The 23,580-nt window shown below is 38.0% G+C and overlaps 1 protein-coding gene across 1 annotated transcript in view; it reads left to right on the top strand.

Moving 5' to 3' along the window:
* Nucleotides 1-15,381: 15,381 nt before the first annotated feature.
* The window catches only part of mbnl3 (muscleblind-like splicing regulator 3), a 92,223-nt gene continuing 84,024 nt past the window's right edge, over nt 15,382-23,580 (top strand). The window contains exon 1 of the mRNA XM_042340851.1: nt 15,382-15,441. The gene's annotated coding sequence lies outside the window, so the exon portion shown is untranslated. The remainder of the gene's footprint in view (nt 15,442-23,580) is intronic.

The following is a 23,580-nucleotide window of genomic DNA, read 5'->3' as shown; positions in this document are numbered from 1 at the left end:
ACCTTATTATGTCTTCAAGACGTCTCAAAGCGCTTCACAGAATATAATGTAAAGTGAATTGACTGTATTTTGTGGGTGAAGCGCAGCAGCCAATTGCACACAGCAGTTTCCCACAAACAGTCGTGGATTGAGTGACCAAATTATTATTTTTTTTTGAAGGAATTATTACCCTGGGAAAAGTGATCTGCCAATCGACTAACAACCGGGTACCTACTCACTGCTCGTTAAACAGAGGCGTGTGAAGTAGAGAAACTTGGCCAATGTTTTGCTCTGCTGGGAATCAAAGCCAGGTCTCTTGCTCGTGAGGCGAGTGCTCTAGCACTGAGCTACAGGACTCCACAGGACTCCATTCTCCATGTTTGAGCCCACACAATGGATGTTGACGGATGATTTGTTTACAAAGGAGAGCATCACATCCAAGTGCTAATGCTCATATACAATGTACATCCATGAATTTTCCCGAGTGGTGGGATTGGGGCTGGGAAGTGTGTTTGATTACTGAACAGCAATCGTGCAGGGAAGAAACAAACTACTTCTGAGCTCAATCATTAGTTCCTGAACTGCTGCCTAAGATCAACTTAGCACAGCATGAAGATTGAATTTGAGGGCTTTCCCTGAGTGGCTTATTCCAGATAGAGACATTACCAGAACAGGCTTCCGCCTCAAAGGAATGATGGACACAGAGAACTAGAAGCAGGAAATGTGCCAAAGGTGAGGAAAGGTAAATGCAATGTGTATAAATCTATCCAACTTTGATCAATCATTTCAATCTGTTTTTATTCATCAAAATAAAATATTATATTGACTTATGCGTATGGAAGCTTAGGGAGCAAAACTGGAGTGAATGGAGTAGTGATTTAACTTGATAATATTACCCAAAAGTACTGGATGAAAGGGGGAACATTCTCCCTGAATTCAATGGCACAAGTTTAATTTTTTGAGTACATAAGGAACACAGCTGTGTGTGAATAAACCTTTGGAGAGGATTCAAATGTTTTGAGTACACCAATGAGATCTACAACATTTAGACAAGGTTGATTCTGCCCAGGGTGAAATCACGAATAAATTGTGAATATGTAATCAAGGGGAAAAAATCAAAGAATACTCGACTGAATCTGAATGCTGCTCCCTCAGGCAGTTATTCCTGATTACATTTTTGTCATCCACCCACAAGATAAAGAGGAATATGGCTGTAATCCTGTTTTTCAGTCAAGTTGCCTTGGAATACCTTTGCAGATGTTCAGCACATTTTATGGGCAGGTTTCTTTCCTTATAAGGTTGGGATTTGAACTATAAAAATAAGAAGGCATCTGGAGGGAGGGTTTGTGTTTCATCAACAGTTTCCACATTCCTGCTCACTGTAAATGCATTGTCCATGTAATTCAACTATCTCCACTTGAAAGCTTGCAGTTAACTTTTTTTTACTAAATGATACATCGATGGCATCACTTGAAAAGTTTCCTCTGTTTGAGATTGCGCCTTACCCAAATTTTAAATGCACAGACACTCTTGGTAGTTTATTCCTTGGCAATAAACTGAACCCTATGAAGGGATTTCATCAATTGGCCCAGTTAATTATCAAGTTTGTCAGGTGTCAGCATGGCTCAGTTGATAGCATTCTCGCATCGGAATGAATCCCATGTTGGGATTTTGAACTCACAATCTAGGCTGGTACTCCATTACAATGCTGGGGGAGTGCTCCATTGTCGGAAGTGCCGTCCTTTGAATGAGATATTAAACCATCTGCCTGTTTATTTAGTCTACGGCAGTTTGTAGGGCATTGCTGTGTGCAAATTGGCTGCTGACAAAATACACTTTACAGTATATCCTATGAAAATCTTTGAGACCTGATGTGAAAAACACTATATATCAAATGCAGGGATTATTATTGCTGTGATTTCAATCTTTATTCGGATGAAACAATAAATCATGGTTCTGTCTCCCAGGGAATATTAAAGATGGTATTACCTGTGGTATTACAAAGATGAGCAGTGAGGTGTCCAGGCTAACAGTCCACTCCCAGATGAATTCATCCAAAATAGATTGATTGTTTTTCTTCTCATTTTAGTTTATGGGCATTAACGGTACAGATTAGCTGCTGTCTTTGCCAACACACATTACCAACAGTCATAACAATTCATAAACCCTCGGCAATGTTCAACAGACAATGTTGCTACTTCTTAAAAAAANCTTTTCAATCACACTTTCCATAATGCTTTTCATCGTTACAGAATGAAGTTTGTTACTCTTAATTTGTTACTATTCAACAACAACAACAACAACTTGGATTTATATAGCGCACTCCACACCGGACGGCATCTCAGAGCGCTTTACAGTCACGGATCCCGGGACCGAGCCAGGGAGAGGGGGAGTCAGGTGACCAAAGGCGCGGTCGAAAAGAAAGGTCTTCAGCAGAGACCTGAAAATAGGAAAGGAGGGAACGAGATGAAGGGCGTAAGGAAGGAGTTCCAGAGCCTCGGGGCATAGTGGCTGAAGGGTGAAGCGGAGGACTCGGGGACAAGGAGGAGGCCAGACCCGGAGGAACAAAGTCAACGGGTACTGTTTTGAGGGTAGAGGAGGTCAGAGAGGTCGGGGGGTGCAGAGGAGTGCAGGGACTTGAATACCAGGGTGAGGATCTTGAAATCGATCCTCTCTGGGATAGGCAGCCAGTGCAGTCTGGCAAGGACTGGGGTGATCCGTGAGTGGAATTTCGTGCGTGTGAGAATGCAGGCGGCAGAATTTTGAATGATTTGGATTTTATGGATGGTCGTGGATGGGAGACCGGTGAGGAGGGCGTTGGAGTAGTCCAGCCACAAAGCATACAGTCACTGCTCTTTACGTGAAATCTTGTGAAGCGCTTTGAGACATCCTCCCAATGTGAAAGGCGCTGTATCACTATTATTAGTTAGTAGTACTAGGGATTGAGAGATTCTATTGTGTGAAGCATATTTTGATGTGATAAGGCAAAATAAATGTCAAATATTTTATTATTAATAATAAATAATCTCATCTTAAATTTTCTCTCCCCTTGGTTTTGTGGGTTTTGCTTCTCACTACTTTCTGGGGCAGGTTTCCATTCCTGATCTCTTTGGAAGAATACCTGTTCACGTTTACTGTAAAATTAAAAATAAATCTGGCCTCTGTATTCCTACAATAACAGTATCATCTCTTACTGATTGTCCTACAGATTTTTGTGTATTGATCCCCAAATTTATACCTTATCCTTTATCCACACATGCTTGATACAACTTTCCCGTTTGATTGAAAACAAGCTACAATCCTTGAGCCAATGATTAACGAATGTAAACTGTTGGATCTGAGACAGTTTCCTGTCTGCCCCTGAGGGATCAGGAACAGCCCATTAATTATTATAATAATAATAATAATAATAATAATAATAATAATAATAATAATCCTTGCATTTGACATAGAGCCTTTCACCTCAGGAGGACGTCTCAAACACTTCACAGGATCTACTGTAAAGTGTAGTTATGTGTATTTTGTAGACAAACACAGAAGACAATTTGTGCATAGCAATGTTTCTCATACATCTAAGTGAATGACCAATTTTTTATCTGGGGAATTGATGATCTTGGACATTGGGAGAAATTCGCTTCTCTAATTACAGTCTGAATGAGGGGAAAAATAAGAGACCAGATTCTCCCTCGACCACTTAACATCTCCAATCTGCTGTACCATTTACTCTGATTTTGTTTTCTGCCTTTTATAAATTTGGCACAAACATTGCAACTGTGCAGACCAGCTGGATCGTCCCTTGGTATCTTTACGGCCAACATGTCTGGAAGTGTGATTGGCACAGATGATCCCATTACCATTAAGTCCTGGCTTAGGGTTTGTGGTGCACTGACAAATGAGCTTATTTGAGAAGACGAACAGTCTTGGAAGCTACGGTGACTGTATGTCTTTGGTTTTGAGTTGATTTTGTTCTGACGTATTTAGCTTTCCATTTGAATCCTTTGCTAGGCCTTTGTTAAGCAGTCATAATTAATTCTATCTTGTGATATCACCCGCTTCCCACGAGTATAAGTCTCACTATAAACTGATACAAGTATGACATTATTACTTAGAGATTCCTGGCATATGACACTTTATCATATGCTCCATTTTACTCTCGGCAGATTTTGTGGTTGTACAGTTTTGCCCTGTTAAGTGAGGCGGTCACATCTCATTGGATATTGGCAGGCCTGGCTAGCCAAATGAGTTGTTCCTTACAAGTCAATTTATCTTATGCTATGCTACTGTTATTAATAACTGTATTGCATCCCGTTGTGATGTCCCAGCTCATTCTTATCTACCAAAGGATACCCCCTCCAAGTCTATTTGATATTCATGGTCTATACTAGCAGTTTATCTGCAATATTCTTCCTGTACAAGTTTCTTGTCTAGTCAAAACGTTTCCCATTTATCCACAAACGCAATTCCCTCCTGCACACATCATTTAACTAGCCACTTATTGAAGTCAATTATTTTGTGCATTCCCCCTAGACAATACTGGAAGCAATTTATATTCTTTCTTTAGTTCCTCAGACCTCTGTCCTTGATACTGTTTATCCCACATGGAATATTACAACCTGATTAATTCCTCTTCCCCTTCATGAGTTTATCAGTTCTTAATCTGATTAAAATGATTTCAGCTTTGTCAATGTCTTAATAGTTCTTTCAGTCATACAGAGAAAGAAAATTTCCATGTGTAGATGCCATTACATATATGGAACTCTCAGTCTGGTTTGAATACTCTTAAGCTTGGTGATGGGTTTCTGTATGTGTTATACACATGGCTGATCAAACTAAAATCATCACACAAGCAAACACCAACAGGTATTTGTGCAGCAATTGGATTTTTATGAATGCCCAAAAATAAAGTGTTGTTGAATTTCACTAGAATTGAGTTGTTGTGTATTTCCAGTATCTTTCTTTTCTTATTACAAGTTATACTGCACAATTTCTCTGATAATAATCCTCTGCAGAAGTGAAGGAAGTTCAGAAGAAAATAGAAGTATTTAAGAAATGTACAGAAGCAATGCATATTGTTTACAATGGGGAATGTGTGTTGTCTGGCAAGTTCATCAGTTGTTAGAGAAGAACCAGGTGGGTTGTCAGGTTCTTTGTTTGTTCTGCAGATTTTTAGTGGGTTTGAATTGTTTAGGTCTGTGTTTCCAGATACCACTAAAATGCATTCTTTGACACTGTGAGAAATAGTGCGCATTCGTAAAACGCTTTAAAACCACAGACTACCTGTACATCATGTTATTTTATTAATTAAATAAAGAATGTTGTAAGTTGTACCTGGAACTGGGGCCTGGTTTCATCAAAAGATTCTTTTTAAAATTTTAGCAAGTCATGATCAGTTATTTCTTATTCTGCTACATGTCTTTTTACTTTGTACAATAATTTACTTTGTACAATAATTCTCTACCAAAACCCATATCACCCATTCATTACTGATTCATGAATTCATTGATTTTATTCCCTTTTTGATTGATTCAGCCTGTGCTGCACTAGGTGGCAGTGTATTACTAATGTCAACAGCTCCAAGTGTGAAGTTATTCCTGCTGTTAAATTCAGCACAGAGTGTCCTCAGTACAGAATTGTTGCCTTTGATCTTTCTTTCCTGCAATATATCAATCTCTGCATTCTTCTGAACCCAATCCATACTTCACCACCTTGTGTCCTTTATAATAAGAATGAATTTAATTTCCCTTGATCTGAAACCTATAATTATCTTACTGCTCTCTTAAGAAGAGGCCAAACATAGGCCTGTAAATAGGATTTCTTATATATTGCAATGAATCTGACCAAGGATCATATTTTAGTAATCTGATTTTTCCAGATCACCAAATGTTAATCAACTGATTGATTCCCTTAATACCGAACTAAACCAATCATCTAAAAAAATCTTGGATTTCTGAGGAATCTTGATTGCATTTATGAACAATAAGGGCTGAATATTTGCTTCAGAAGCACAAATGCTGTATTTCAGCAGATAGATTTTTATGTTTGAAAGTCAGATATGCCAGTTTTACATTGAATTACATTGAACATTACAGCACGGAAACAGGCCATTTGATCCTACTAGTCCAGGGAGTTTGTATTCCATCCTTTTTCACTCTGCTGCACCCCTCTGTTCCCTCATGGATGCATTCCCTCAGATATTCTCCAATGTTTTTCTCTCTTCTGATTTGTTGCACTCGTGCTCAAACAATAAAGTTCCACGGATACCAGCTATTAGCACAATTTACTCTCAGTGGTTAATATTGATGGTTTTATACGGTTTGCACAACAGCACCTTTATTTACAACCTCTATTTCCCCACCACATTATCCATGCACAGGATGATTTGAGATTAGTGAATGACTAAACCTTCGGAAAAAGTATTAACAGCGGCATTGTTAGATGGGGCATGTGTTGAAGCTGAGAGTTTAAGAATGATGATGCTCCAGGCCATGGGTTACAGTGGTTCTCCCTCCCCCAGTATAATGCTGTTTGCTGCACTTTTATTTCAGTTTTAAAAGACTTTAGTCTTTTATGACTCATGGTTTTCCCTTTGAAGGCTGGCAAGTTTGAACCTTCAAAAGATTAAAAAAAACAGAGCAGTACAGCCAGACTCGCCTGCAAGCCTGAACGAATCCATTATTTATTGCACTTGCACTCAGAACCTATTCATCACAAGAAAAAGTGTCAGTCATCAATGAGGTAAAATCTCACTCTCAGCTAAATGTTTGACCTAGGATCAGGGTCCCTATTGTAATCGAACGGCATTGCCAATCTTTCTGTCAATCTCTGTGGATCTTGAGCATTTATAGTCACAGTTTGTTGGTGGCACAGTGTGTCAACTACCAATGTGCTGTGCCATCATGTCACACCTGGATCGACTGCCAACATGGGAGTGGAGGATTCCAGAATGATAAAAATTATGCAAAGTATTTTGCCTACAATATCATACCCCTCAAATCCGTTTGTCCAGAGCTGAATAAGCAAAATTTGTAGAAGTCAGTAAAGAAATAGTCCTGAAACTGATAGGATTACAGTAGAAGTTGTTTTTTTTTACACCACAAATGCATATCGTGTCAACAATGTTTGCTGTGTAGCTGCTGATGTTTCATTGCAGCTTTATCCAACAAAGGTCATTTCACAATCATACACATTGTATTTCTGTTGTGCTTGCTCGCTGCCATTTCTGTGTGGAAAGACACTGAAAATCATTAATGACTGCAGAGGGTTTTTAGCCAGTCGGACACAGTTTATAAAAATCCCCGCTGCCTGTTATATCAATCTTATAGTCCTATAGTCCTATCATAGTAAATTTTAATGTAACTCTATAAGACAGATGGAAATACACCACAATTTTTTATGTAAATAATTTGTTGTTGTTGTAAATAAAATTCCTTGCACTTGAGTAAATTAACATTAAACTATATTCCATGTTACATTATAAATATTTCTTCAGAAGTTGAAATCAATATTTTTGTTTACGAAATACATATTGCTACACTTTACATGCTGTGAAGTGCTTTGAGACACCCTCCACACATGAAAGGCACTATATCAAATGCAAGGATTATTCTAAGTATGAAATTACAATAAATTATTTAAACATGCATAGCATGCTTAAACTATGGTGATAGAGCACTCTGAAGATTTTGCGTCTGATTTGTCTTTTTCATCTCACTTCAGGCCTAACTCCCATAGGCAGTGCACACTCCTCCATCTCTCCATTCCCTCTACATCTACCCATCTGCCTGTTCCTCCAAGTTTCCTACAAATAGTTTTGCAAATATACGCCCAGTCACTGCACTTTGCAATGTCTCCTGTGAAGTGTTTCAGGATGTCCTCCCGATGTGAAAGGTTCTGTACCAAATATAAGGAATATCATTATCATTTGTTGTGTGTGTATATAGTGAGTGGCGATTTTACAATGTATATAGTGTAACAACCTATGCAATTTCATTTCATGTTGTAAAAATTGCTATAATTTGCATTACATTTCATTTTAATTATAGCTTGAGTTTGGTAACTAAATAGTGAAATGTTTACTTGAATGAGTGGAGTTAATTATTACTCAAAGTAGCCTATTCACTTAATTTTGTGTTAATCTTACTACCTTGAATTCTTACCGAGCTTTATCTCTTGCTTTCAATGTGTGTAATGTCCTGTTTTAGTACTGAAAAGGCAATGATCCTTTGAGTGCGTAGAGTAATGGCAGCAGCCAACAGATTCAGGACTGCAAGCTACAGAAGCAATAGAGCAAATGAATAAAACATTGTGCGGCTCATTGGGAGATGCTGAAACATGCAGAGGAGATTCCGGCTGCTGAACCATTAGAAAAAAATGCAGTGCTTACATTGAGCAATGAAGGAGCACCAGTCAATATTTGGACCTGAGCCAAAATAAGATAAGGCAACAGGGGACATCTGCTTCATTGCAGACTGCAAAAAGCCTTTGATGTAATTAAACCTATTAACAATCGCTGAGAACGTGGTTGGGCCTTTTCCAGGTACCAGTGCATTTTCTAACCAGCAGGCCTTTTCCTATATACTTGCCAGATCCAACAACAAGAACAACTTGCATTTATATAGTACCCTTCATGCAGGGTTTGGAAGCAGTGCCTAAATGCAGGTCTGACTGGCAAAGATGCATTGCATGGTAAAACAATAGTATTCAATGGCAAATCCATTTTTGAATATTGATCATATTATATAAAGCTGTATGATCCTTATGTATCTTATGGACTACTTTTATGATCGTATTAGTCAGGAAACACTGTTCCTGTTTTCAGGTCCCTGCTGAAGACCTTTCTATTCGATCGCGCCTTTGGTCACCCTCCTCCCCCTCCTCCTGGCTCGGTGCCGGGATCCGTTACTGTAAAGCACTCTGAGACGCCATCCGGCGTGGAGGGCGCTATATAAATCCAAGCTGTTGTTGTTGTTGTTGTTGTTGAATAGAATAGAATATTTTTTAAGCAATGAAAATACAAGACTTGTAAACTTAAAAGTAGCTGCAGATTCTTGCTTTCAGTAGCCTTGATATAATCTGGAGTTATCTGTATATTTCAGATGGTGTGTACTGTCTGTTTCCATAATTTTTTTTCACAGATTTTGAAGCTTTACAAAATAAAATTTATCATGTCACGCAAGGAAAAGCAAAATAATTTACTGATGTATTCTGGCTTGATTTAAATTTCCAGTGTGATGTCAATTTATTTTCAGATCTTATTAGTAATGTTTCCTTGCATGAACTGAATTATATTGCTACATTATTTACTAGAGCCTTTCAATTGAAAGGGAGCTTTTTGATGAAGTTGTGTTTTTAGAAAGCACCTATAATTTTTACACAAAACCAAAAGTGAAGCATTTACTTTGCCCTTCTTTAGAGAACGTAATCAAAATTGCCATCATAAATACAGGCTGAGATGTCAATTGACATTGGCACATTTCAGAAACGTTTCCAAATTTACAGTTTCATCTTAAGTGAAATTAAGAAAAGTTAAATTTGTTACAAAGCTGAAGGCATCAAATAAAAAGTTCTTTACTTCAGTTCGTATAATGACAAAACTACTAAACTTTACTCAGAACTAATACTCTAACCTAATGCGTGAGCAAGCTGTTCTGATTCTGATAGATAGATAGATAGATAGATAGATAGATAGATAGATAGATAGATAGATAGATAGATAGATAGATAGATAGATAGATAGATAGATAGATAGATAGATAGATAGATAGATAGATAGATAGATAGATAGATAGATAGATAGATAGATAGATAACAGCTCACAGATAACATCATGCAATCCCCAAAGTAAGTCTCACTAGAACAGTATTCATGGCTGTACTGAACTAAGAAGAAAACTGGTGACCAATAAAATAATTATTGACTAGTTGATGTTTTATTTGCTTTCAAATGGTTTTAGAATCTGTTGTGCAACCAAATTGACTTCCGAGTAGGCTGTCAGTGCTGCCTCCTTCTTGTTGACACTCTTAAACAGATTAAAGTGCACTTTGTCTGCATACTAAGCAGATTACTGCTGAGCCATTGCTGTCAGACAAATTGCTTATTGAAAACAAGAACTGCACTTAATGCATTCACAAGGAAACGTTCCATGCCAGAGATTTTTAAATAACATCTGTCGTCAAAATAGTGCTAGCATATGAGAAGAAATATATTTTCAAAGTGTTTGCTTCGATTTTGTAAACTTCTGACAGATTACGTGTCCTTAAACTGTCAGCACCAAGTTGATAAAGCTGTACATAAGGCTAAAAAATCATTTGTGCCGTCGCACTTCAATTATCAGTGTGTTTACAATATCTCTTTTAGCACTGGCCTATTGAATTTCTCATTGAAAGAAGACTTTTGATTCAACCTTGGCACAGTGTCCTTCACATGAAAAGGTCTTTGCTGAAGGGAAGGGGCATCAAAAGGTTGAATTTTTATCAGATGTTCAGTCCACTTGAAAGCATTCCACTTATAAGTCAGTAACTTTACAGCACGGTGTGTGTGTTAATAAATGGACCATACAATGTATTAATGACTGGGAGGAGAACGTGTGAGTACACCTCATATTTGTGACTTTTCCTCATTGCCTATTTCTTATGCAGAAAGATTGAGAGCAGAGTGAGGGAGGGAATGTAAGAGAGAACTTTAGAAATATATAAACTGCATGAATAACATAAGGGAAAGGTCTGGGAGTGCATTAGAATTGTAGGCTGATATCACTGAACAAAAGCTAGACTTTCTCTACCTTTGAAGAAGATCCCTCAGGTCTAAGCTGCACTTCATCAGATTTACTAAATGAGAGAAAAAAATAAATTTACTAAATAAATTCTTCACAACAATCCATACAAAGTGGAGTCATTATTTATTATTTCAGAAATTTATCATTGGCCATTCAAATCCAAGACTGTGACTTTAATTTTATTGATGAAGTGAACTTATTTTTTTAATGGGATTTCATTTATAATTAAGAGACTGGAAAAATGCCTTACCATTTGCGAAGCAATCAATAATTTATCTTGACTTCAGACAATGGTGTTTCGGCAGAAAGGTCTTGCACATCATGTGCTCTCTTCTTTGTGGTGGCCTTCATCAGAGATTGCAGAGATAATCCCCTGTCTGTGGTCAGTTGTCCTACTCCAGCCTCTTAATACAGACAGTACTTGTTCTCACAGGAACTTCAACAATGAGACGAAGCCCAGGCCGAGCCGTCTCCCTTATCCATTACAATGTTCAGCACTACATGTGAGGATCTGACAGTTGTGCCAAATTACTCCTAGAGAAAAGTGATGATGTATGATGCGACCATTCTGTGTGTCGCTGATGGCTGCACAGTCTTGTTATGCCTTCCATTATGTCTGTCTGTCTGGATCAGATATCTATCATTGCTAAATTGTGCAGGATGCAACCGGCAACAAAATATTTATTGACTGTTTTTTAGCTGTTCTGTAATATACATATATGCCTAATTTAAAATGCAAACCGTGAGCTGTATAACTGCTGTGAACCTGTGTGCTCCATTCTGCATATTTTGTGTTTGCTTTGGTGATCCTGCATTGCTGTGATAATAATAATAATAATAATCCTTGCATTCGATACAGTGGCTTATTACGTCTTCGAGATGTCTCAAAGCGCTTCACAGAGTATATTGCAAAGTAGATGGACTGTGTATTTTTTTTGGTGTGGGCGAAACATGGCAGCCAATTGATGAACCATTGCCTCAGACCATGACCTTTTCTCATGTGTAGAAAGGAATGATTTTAAATATTCAGAACTGCAGACATGCACACCATCTATGTCTGTCCAGACATCTGAGTTGGGATTCTTGTTTAAGAGCCACAAACTAGTTAATTATTCCTTACATAAATCTCCTACTTTATCCTGAATTCGAAATATTGAACAAGTCATAACTGTAGCCGGAAAATAACTCTTTTCTGCCTGTTTTTAAAACTTGTGAAGACGAGACTCACAAGTGTTTAAATAAAAGTGAGAAAGCCAAAGTGTCAATAAAGCCCTTCTTTCCCTTTGTTGTTTTTCTCATGCTGTGTAGTCTGTTACATAAGCAGAATTGCCGGATCCTATGGGAGACAGCCTGCAGCAACCCAGCCTTTCAGCTCCTGCTCTATAAGGTACATTTTCAGCATATTTGAGTTTGTTACCAGGTCCTCCACTTAATTGAACATACTGTGATGTCAGGCAGCTTAAGTGGAATCGCAGTATTTATTTTGACCATTCCATATTTTTTTTAAAAATTCAATTTCACAGGTTTATATTGATGGTTATTCGAAAACTAGATATTTGTGATATTTACAATTGCAATTATTTACTTTTATTAAAATTAAAATTGTGGACATTTTATGATACAAAATAGTTAATAGATCTCCCCCAAAATATGCTGAATAGAGCATCAGAATAGCTTTGTTTGTTCCAATGTCTATTACTGTGTTTACACTTGAACAGATGGCATCTATTCCCCCAATTGTGAGACAATGAGACACTATAACTAATTCATCAATTCACAAATGCTTCACAATATGTATGAAAAATTGCTGCATAGTTTATGTGCTGTGTTAATTCAATGCCCATTTTTGTCAAATAATTTATGGATGCATTAAGACTGCAGAGGTTAGCTTATATCAAAAGTATAGAACAAAGTCATTAAAAAACATCATAACTGTAGTTTCTGTATTTTGTCGAATTGTAGACCTTGGTAAAATGGATTCAAGTATCATCAAGGTGATGATTGGTTAGGAATTACTCCATTAATTATTGTAAAATGAAGGTGTGTACTATACATTGCCCTTTGACATTGTCCAAGGCTTGGACAATGTATTGTGTTATTTTGCCATCAGCATTTACATTGCGGGGAGAAATTCCAGAAACATTTCAATCTAGGCAAGAAAACAGGTTAGAATGTGGTGCAATATACCAGCAACTTCAAGATTACAGAGGAGTAATCATAGACATCATGGTATTGAAGCAAAATAGTTCAACATTTACTGCCTCTTAATTTATGTTTATGTTTCTACAATATCAGTGATCAGCATATTAATTTTACATTTTAATTATATCATATCAGTACACATTTTTTTTGATGTGTACATCTGCCACTTACAAATATCTGTCTTTAAATGCATTAATTGAATCACATTGTGTGATAGTAATTTCTCTATCGGAAAGGAATATTTATTACGATTGCATTCAAAATAATTCTATTGTAGCTTTCAGGGGAAAAATGCCTTATCCAGACAGCCAGAAGAACTTCTGGGGTACGATGATTCAATAAACAGAGAGGAACGTGTTGCAATGCAGGGATGAATTCAAGATAAGCTATGACTGCAGGAGACACAGGGTAATCTCATAGCCTGCACTTGGATAGATATGGAGAACACATTTGTTGCTCCTACCTGTGAATGCAGTGCAAGAGTTATCCTTTCATGGAGTATAACTAATGAAGACAAAAGGTTATCTTAAACTGTACTAATAGTTATTGATGAATGTTCTCCATATAGTTACTGTACTTTCATTTCAACCCTTCTTTAGGTTGCCTGTGAGATTCCCAGCTGTGCGTTCAGTTCTACGATTTTTGTTTATCGGGTACATTCATCTGTATCTCTATATTGGTGTGGTAATTACCTTGCTAGGCATAGCCTTTTACATTCTGTGCTTTTCAATGTCGATACAATCAATGTCACTGCATGTTTATTTAATTCGTGTGAAGAAATTTACAGTTATTCGCAATAAAAACAAAGTTTGAGCAGCAAACAAATATTTAAAAAATATCTGCATTGCAGATTTTATCCTTGCATTGTAAAAAAGAACCATTTGACAGAAGGAGAAAGGGTTTGTCTGATTTCATCCCTGAATGTTAATGTTGAGGTCCCTTCTGGTAGTTAAAATGACAGAAGATGATACCTGAGCTGAATGGTTTATTTGAATCAGTAAAGGCAGGTCTTCTGGGTTCTGGCACTTTCTGACATTTCCAGTTGTAATATTTGCCTCTGGTATAGAATACTTTAAGATTCATTCTTTTTCCCCACAGAGTAGATAAGTGGAACAGCATCACTGATGACATAATTAATTCTGGTGTTATTAATACCCTTAAACAGTGTCTGGATCAATACTTGTTGAGAAAGCAGATTGAGGTTATTGGGCTAAAAGCAGATTTGCTTGATTCCTACTGGGGAGGGGAAAGGCACATGGCAGTCTTGGTGATAGGTGATTAACAGAGAAGTGGGGAGTCAATGATCAGGTGACCATGCTTGAAATGAAGAGGGAATGGGCTTGATGGGTTGAACAACCTTTATTTATTTATTTTGCTTATTTTCTTCCATAAATTTGAGTAATCGACCCATCGACTTAATTTCTGTGTTTGGACCCTGCTTGGAGCCACGATTTCTCTTTCAGCAAAGAGAAAGTGACTGTGTGCATGTGTGGGGGGAGGGCAAAGGAAGGGGAGAGGATTGGGTGTCTCCATAGATACAATCAATGTCACTGCATGGTTATTTAACACATTGTACACAGTGTACATTCGCCCCACCCCGGACTAAAAATTCCGCAAGTCTAGGGGCAACTTCCAGAGTGAGAACAGGCCATCTTTCTCCATTGGAGTCAATCAATCTAGCTCGAATAGCAGCTAAGAATTTCAACCTGAACTTTGCTTAATAGTGTAATGCTAGAGCTTTGTTTGGCTTGCCCTATGGTATAACGTCAGAGGGTTGATAGACTGGTGATTTATTGTGAATTGCTGTGCAGTGTGTATTATTCATGTGCTTTTTCTTCTATTTCTTCATTATTTCACCCTTGAATATGAATCATCTCCTTCGTCTGCATTCCTTATACTTCACATAGGGTTCAAATATGTGGTATTTGAAGAATCCATCAAATTTGTTACAATGTGTTGCATTTTTCACCCCATAGTGTTTTTTCCCATAGCATTCTTGTGGGTGGGTTTTATAATCCAGGCAATGATTTCTCAGGCAAATTTAATGTCACAACTCCAGCTGACTTCCGTGATCTCTCCTTGTTTCTTTCTGCTGGTAGCAACAGTATTTATAAAGGTCATGAATGCTGGCTTAGTGCCATGTGGGCCTGTTCCATTGCAGGAGGTTGAGAGGATTGTTTGACAGGCATTTCTGTGGTGAAGGCTCTTTTCGTTTCACTTTCAATTTCTTAACAAATCTTTTGTTATATTTCAAAGTGATTTGTACAAAAGGGTTGGGAATTTACCAGAAATACTGTAGCCTCATATATTAAAAAACAACTCTGTTTTTAGCAAACCTCCGCTGGGAGGAGAGAAAGACACAGAGCATGACAGAAAGCAGACAAGCCAATAGCCAAGCACCACACGTGATTTGCTCTTGCATGGTCAAGTGACTAGAGTCTGTTGGCTTGCTGGCAGTAGTGACAGACATAGGAGTACAGTATTAGGTAATGTATATCATTTAATCTCATTGTAAAAGCTTTAAAATCACATTAGCATTGATGCAGTCTTCACGGTAATGCATAAACTCTTTATTGCAAGGCGAATGCAATCCAGTATTGCATTGAAATAATGGGGGTTAGAAAGATACAAAGAGAGAGAGATCACATTTGACATGATCCCTTAAGATATATTCACTGTCGGGCTATTTTAAAAAAATGTTTTTGTGGGTCCCATATTTTTTCTGTTTGGTCAGAATTGCCATTATAGGACATCTTAAATGTGTGTTTACTTAAGGTCACTTGCTGTTAGAATATTTTTTGCTTGTGTCCAACAAAGTGGTACGGGAAACTGCATGAAGCTCATTCTGTTGTTTGAACACAAGAGTGTGCCATTTTACTGATCAGTTCCAGACCTGTGCCCAGTTAGCTCCCATGCAATATATTCTGCATCCAAGAGATTTGTGAAAAACATTTTGCTTCATAAACTTTATTCATGTAAGGCTCAAGCATTCAAGTGTTGGTTGGTTATTCCCAAGGTTCTGTAAGTGGCATTCCTGCATTTCTGCTGAGAAAGAAAAATGGTATCTTAGTGCAGTGTTTGTCACCAGCAGCTGTGACTGAAGAAAATCTTAGTAATTATAAGTGACCGTTCAGCTTTCCACTTTCTAAATAGAATGGGTGAGTTTGTATTTGAATTGAACATATGAAATATGAGCCCTATCCTCATTCTTAGATACAAGGAAGGAATGACGAGAGATAGTTGGTGTGAAAAAATATTATGCTCTACATGTTCCTGCGTTGACATATTTATGAGTAAATAAATGGCTTTGTATTAAATAAACAATCAGACACCTCTGACAATTAAGAACCATTGCAAACCATTTTGCTGAATAAGCTCAACAGATATAATATACTATGTTGCTTAAAGCGTGTGATTTCTGACTTTTTGTTTTACTTTGTTACATTTTCTGGAGCACAACAAAATTTCCCTTATCCCCATGATGTTATGGAGTTGTGTGTTTGCTCAGGGCAGCAGGTTGTAAATTGGGGAGGATTTTCACATCACAACATCTCACAGTTATTGAAATCATTACGTTTTGTTCGAAAAGATCAGTTTCATTTTCAGTGGAAGGCTATGTAATTCTGCTGTTTTGTGGTCACATCGTTTTTCATGATGCAGTAAATAATAATAACAGGTTGTGCTTTCAAAGTGGACTTTGTCAGGTGTGATGCACTGTTGGTTTGGTACGAGTTGAGATTTAATTGGTCAGCTCTGCCCTGTGATAAACTCACTTTAAGAAGTGAAACTGACTATTTTACTTATCTGGACAAAATTCCACATCAAGTCCTTTTAGTTCAGAGATAGCTCAATATTACAACAGGAGACCAATTGTTATCAAACCATTCAACACCTTGAATCTCAGGTTATACACCGGGATCCTCAAGCAAATGTGAGAGAATAAGTGAAGCTCTGGTTAATAGTTTTCAGAGGTCTGTAAACACTGGAGGATTTTCTAAGGCTTATTCTTTTCATGAGATTTAGTGTATCTAATTACTTTTCTGTTTTTTCTCCCCCACTGGCAAACTCCTTCCTGCTTCTCGTCCAGCCTCTTCTTGTGAGTTGCACCTCCATGGGTGCTATAGCCTTCCCAAGTGGCCATTTTGGCATTGCTCATGTCTGGTCTTTAACAGTAAATGTCATTCAACTATAGAGGGCATCACAGCCAAATCTGGCTTCTCCCTACCTGACTGCCACACATATGCGCGACTGGTAGAGGATGCTGCAGCGAGACGAGGAGCAGGACCAATAAGCCAGGGGTAATTTAGCCTTCCCATGCGGTCAATTTAACTTTCCTTTGCAGTCCAGGTTGAGATCAGCTAACTCAGCACAGAGTGCGGTATGAGCCAGTGAGCTCCTGGTCTAAAAAACCAATGCAGATCCTATCGTTTGCAGGCGGGAAAATAATTGTAACAGATGTTATCAAAGCTTGTCTGAAGAGCGCAGATGTTATAAACTATAGTCAACGTGGATTTAGAAGTAATGCAGTGCAGCATGGCACACAAATTTACAAATTTGAGGAAGTTCCACATGTAAGACTTTTTAAAAGAAAGTTAAAACTCATGGCAAATTAACTTGACTTTAACTTGTTCTCTCACATGCAGAGGTTACTCTTAAGTTTTTTTAAGATAGAAATTTCTCCTCAAAACTTGCCTTCTGACAGCACACCACGGTAACTTGTATCACAGTACATTGCAAATATGTTGTTTTTTATTTTAGACTGCAGTCATGGAAGTACTCGGACAGCTTTATTCTCTATTGAATTTTGCTTGTATGCAAATATGTGATATGCCTCCAAGGCACTGCCTCTATTTCACACAGAGAAGACATGCCAAGCATGTGCATCAGTTTACACCCTTCCCTGAGGCATCAGTAAAGAATTTTCCCTGTGGAACGTCCACTGATTTCGCTAATCCAAGTGTCAGTGTGGGTCACTAATATGTTTCCAGACACTAAGGACTGACAGGCAAGACATGTTTGCAAAAATCTGAACTTGCTCTCAGGGAACACATTATATTGTAGTGTTACTCATACTCACTCTTTGTCAAAGGCTACCATTCTGAACAGTGTCTTGTTTGGAATCAGGATCCGCTCTCAGGAGTACATCAAGGCCCCGCACCATGAAGCAATGGGCTTGGGCTTGCTGTAGTTCTATTAATGGTACAAAGAACAGCTTGGCTCCTTTGGTAGAACTTGCCTCTGGGTCAGAGATTGTGGGTTCAAATTATGAATTGGAGACTTGGAGCACATGGTCCAGGCAGACACTGCAGTTGGGTGAGCAGGTGCTATCCTCCCCCCTCTCCGCTAGTCCTTAAAAACCTCTCCCTCCAACATGCCCTAGTTCTGATGAAGGGCGTGGACCCGAAACATTGACTCATTTTCCTTTCTCCATAGATGCTGCCTGACCTGCTGATTGTTCCCAGCGACTTCTGTTCCTATTGATTACTAATTTGTAAAATAGCATATATTTCCACATTACAATCCATCCTCCATTGCTTATTTATTTATCTATTTGTTAATTTGGTCCAGATCTCTTTGGGTGTTAACAAGTAGCCTAGCCATATATCTTTGAGTCACCAGAAATCTCTATAATAACGTAACCTTGTCCATGTCATTTATCCAGAACAGACCTGTAGAAGTCCAGTCGTCGCTGCCTATCAAACAGAACAATTTTCATTTTGTTGTCATGAAAGAAGAGGAATTGCTTTGGCAGCCTGATTACTTTAAATAGCTTGATAAAAGGGTTTTTAGCATTCTGACAGTTTTGTCTTTGAAGTCATTAGCACTCCTCTGGGGTTCTTGTCTAGTGTTGAGTCAGTGACTATCTCGTTTTCCAAGTCTGATGTGTAGGTCTGAGATTGGTTGGAAATTGTTAACAGTATTTATATCACAAGGTAAATTGATGAGTGCATATGGGATTTTTTTTATTAACTATGATAATTGGATCAGAGTATCAGCTTTGCACCTTAGCTGAAATACAAAGAAATTGAATTGGACTATTCTGTCCAGGCCTGACAATATTAGATATAAATTCAAGTCACTTTGTGGAGCTGAACCTAGAATCTCCTGCTGTAGAGCTAATTGATTGTTCCGTTTCCCCACGTTGTACTAAATTTGGATTTCAAGGAGCTGTTTCTTTGCTCTTGCACAGTGCAATCACATTTTAGAAATGCGTGCTTTCTCACATACTGTATGTAACTTTTGCATCCAATTGTCTGTTATATATAATTTAGCAATAGTAATAACTTGCACTTATGTAGGGCCGATCATGTAAAATAAATGTCTAGAACCACGTTACAAAATTTTATTGATTAAATAATTTTTTAAAATTTGTAAAGGCAAATATATATAGAATCAAATATATATCAGAAATACCATGAGCACTTTGATCTAACATTATCTCTTTGTAGTTCCCTAACTAATCTAGAAACTAAATAAATCCTCAGCTAACCATTTGTTATATATAATTTTCTCTACACCAAGGTTCAAGCCAGCGCTCTCAGCTCTTCCAACTCTGGTTTGTCCAACTCTGAAACGCTCCGAGACGCTACTTTGGGTGAGGGTGCTATATAAATGCAAATTGTTGTTGTTGTATTGCTTGTTCCTCAATCCCTTTGCTCCCACATTACTGCCTCTGCCTACTGGAACTCTTCCCAAACCATTTTCTTTGCTACCTTTATCCCAGCCTTTGAAATCCACCTATAGATATGTTTCACAGGTCAACATGAAGCTCCAAATAAAATTGTTTTTTCAAGCCCTACAAAAAAAATTGTTTTTTAAAAAAAAGCACATGGGATACTAGGCTTTATAAATAGGGGAATAGAATACAAAAGTCAGGAAGTTACAATGAACCTTTATAAAACACTGGTTAGGCCTCAGCTAGAGACTGTGTTAAGTTCTGGACACCACATTTTAGGAAGGATGTCAAGGATGCCAAAACCAAAAACAATAATAAATTGGTCATTTTCAATCTACGACTGTTTGTGGGACATTGCTGTGCGCAATTGGCTGCCGCGTTTGCCCACAAATATACAGTCAATTCACCTTACAGTGTGTTCTGTGAAGCGCTTTGGGACGTCCTCCCGATGTGAAAAGCACTATATCAAATGCAAGGATTATTATTATTATTAAGGCATTGGAGAGGGTGCAAAGGAGATCTACCAGGATGGTACCAGGAATGAGGATCATCAGTTATGAGGAGAGGATAGAGAAGCTAGAATTATTCTCTTTGGAGCAGAGAAGGTTAAGAGGAGACTTAATAGAAGTTTTTAAAATTATGAGGGGATTCGATAGGGTGAACAAGGAGAAACTACTTCCACTGGCGGGTCGGTCGGTAACCCGAGGACACCAATTTAAAATAGTTGTTAAAAGAAACAGCGACGTGTTGGGATCTGGAATGCATTGCTTGAAAAGGTGGTGGAAGCCGATTTGATAACAACTTTTAAGAGAGAAGTAGATAATTATTTTGGGAGGACAAGTTTGCAGGGCTATGGGGAGAGAGCAGGGGAGTGGGATTGATTTGGATAGCTCTTTTCAAAGAGCTGGCACAGACATGATGGGCCGAATGGACTCCTTTTGTGCTGTATAATTCTATGAAAGATCATATATATTCATTGTAATTTTACTAGTCAGCACACACTCATTGTTTTTTTCTCAGAGTTGCTTTTGGCATAATTGACTTAATCGTGTGTCAGTATTAATCATCAGGACACTGAAATGCACTGAATGCTGGTGGAGTGCACAGCTAAGGTGAACCATTTGCTTATTCGCCCCGGGCATTTGCTTGAATGAGTGGCACTCCTGTATCAGAGCCACTCAAGCATCTACAAGTTTAAACCAACCCAGAAACAGCTTTAAAGTGCATTGTATACAGGGCACTGATTGTGTTGGAAACACAACTAATTATTTTTCTTGGACGCTTTACGCTCTGGATTGAGGCTCGCAGGACAATTGCTATAATTCCTTTTTCATGGGACGTAATGTTTTGAAGTCACCTTACAAGAACCAGAAATATGCAGATAATAAGCATGACAAGTGGCAGAAATTCTTAGAAGTGTTGCTTCATAGCTGCATTAAGTGAACAATCTCTGAAACTATATTTAAAAAATACTTTTGTTGAGAGGAGGTGCCCGGCATGCTAACTGTGGCATTCCCAGCCAAGTCAATTATAATCACAAAACAAAGACAATTCATTGTATTACAACATGTGGAAGGTTACAATAGCATTGTGTTCTGATGCTTTTGTGAGCTGCTGGATTTTTGATCTTGTAACTCATGAAATACCACACTCCAAACCACCTATTCCCAGCGACTTCTGTTTTATTTTCAGAGTTCCAACATCTACAGTATTTTGCCTTTCATCTATTATTCTACAATGCACCTGCCCTTCCATTCTTATATAGGCATGGTCAAGTATTAAGTGAAGTTGAGGTTATAGAGCTACATTATTGACCATGAGAGTTTCAGAATTAAGTGAATTAGAATTCCAGAAGCACAAGCTTTCAGCACTAGTGCACACTCCAGGTCACTTTGTAAGAGGCAGGTAGCTTTTTAATTATAGTGACAAAAGCATATTTATTTTATTTTACACCTGAGCAAAATTATTTTAAAAAACAGGATGAGTTTCTGCTAAGCTTGGCCCGGATATAATGTGTTCTTTGTGATGCTGCACAATTGTAGCTAGAGTTTGCTGAGAGGCACGAGGTTTACATAAAGCACTTAAATATTAAACAAATGTCTCATCTGGTTCCATTACATGTAACACACCACTTCTGAATAGAGATTCCGTTGTTTGTGCATACTGCATCTACATTTTACAACCTTCATATGAAAACTGGGGACACTGTTAATATATGTAACAAAAGTGCAACGTTATTGATACTGAATCTCGTGTAACAAACCTCATACAGATCGGAAATAAACATTGATATGAGCTGCACACTCGCAAGAAAAGGTTCTTCGATGGGACAGTTTACACAAGATTACAAAGGCTATTTAATATGAAAGCTGCTTATAACAGATAGTGTGTCAGCATTACATTGTGGAGACTGTGCCAGCAGATAATGACAGGGTAAAACAGAGCTTCACCAAGGTAGCTACAACCACGAGACTGCCAATTAAAGTTACACCTACAAGGTACAGTCATCCTAGGGCCATGGAGAGGCCTTCCTCTCAATAATGAGATTTCTTTTAATAATAATAATAATACTTGCATTTGAATAAGCGCTTTTTCACGTCCTCTCGACGTCTCAAAGCGCTTCACAGAATAGACTGTAAAGTGAATTGGCCGTATATTTTGGGGCGAAACGCGGCAGCTAATTGCGCACAGCAGCGTTCCGCAAGCAGTCGTGGATTGAAAATGACCAATTTATTATTGTTTTGTTTTTTGAAGGGATTATTATTATTTTCTGTGTATTGTGTTAATATGGTAGCTAAATGAAATGCAAAGCACTTTGAGTCCACACCACATGATGTGGAAGCAGGTATGTTAACTGCAAAGATAATTATTAATAATAACAATGTGCCCCTGAGATTCAAGTGATGGCATACATAATAATGTCATCTCGTCGCAGAAAAAAGTGTTTTCAATGCACATTGTTCGTTCTGTCTTTGGCATTGAGACGCTTCTCATTAGTCGCTTTCAGTCTCCTGATTAAACAATGAACATGGCTATGCCCTTGAAGGAATTGAGACAGTTCTGTAAAAAAATGCTCATGTTTTAGTTTTGTTTTCATTGACTGAGGTATAGGTTGTAGATATTACGTGAGAAGCGCATCCCACATTTAATGTTCGCGTAAGGCAGAGAGCATGGGTCAAGCCTGAAGAAATTGTGAACACGATACTCAAGTCTGCTTGATGAGAGGTGTGAAAGCATTTTATTCAACCCTCCCCCCCCCCCACTTTGTACACAAATATTGTGTGATATGCCTAGTGATGAAAAGCTAGTTGCTTCCCTGAACAATATTTACTGTGGGGACAATTCTGCAGCACAGTGCAGCACTGTCCCTGAATGTAATTGGGTGGAGTCAGCATTTTACCATCTCTTGTCATGTGGTTGATGAAGAGGTTGCAGTAATAAGAATGTTCACGACTGCTCCCTTTTTTTTTGGCTTTGATCATTGTGAGAAGCTGTAGTTCTTCATCTTGTAGGCACCTATATAAAGTTTAGGATTCCTTGTACTCCTAACACCTCATAAAGCTTATGGGCAGGCATTTCAGGGAGTTGCCTGAATGTAGATTAACTGTCAGTAGTTTTGTGGAGATGGATTATGTGCACAGAATAAATGTGAAGTTCTATATAAATTCAATAACAAGCATGTATTGTATGCAGTTCTGTAAACTTGTTTCCTATACTTTTGAATAATTTAAATGGCTGGTAACAACTTAAATACATACCTCACGTAAATATTTGAGAAGCAGTTGGTCATTGGGCTATCGTTATCCAAAGGGGATCAACCATATATTCACTAGATCTTCCAGCTTTAGTCTAGCTCTTCTGAAAGAAAAGGATCTCACACTTATTAACCAGTAATGGAACAGCGACTCTGACTCTTGATTCCAGATACTCTAATAATCTTAAGGCTTGC

The sequence above is a fragment of the Callorhinchus milii genome, unplaced genomic scaffold (genome assembly GCF_018977255.1).
Source record: "Callorhinchus milii isolate IMCB2004 unplaced genomic scaffold, IMCB_Cmil_1.0 Scaffold15, whole genome shotgun sequence".
Classification (NCBI taxonomy): domain Eukaryota; kingdom Metazoa; phylum Chordata; class Chondrichthyes; order Chimaeriformes; family Callorhinchidae; genus Callorhinchus; species Callorhinchus milii.
The sequence above is the reverse complement of the archived record's forward strand: the minus strand, read 5'-3'. Positions and strand labels throughout refer to the sequence as shown.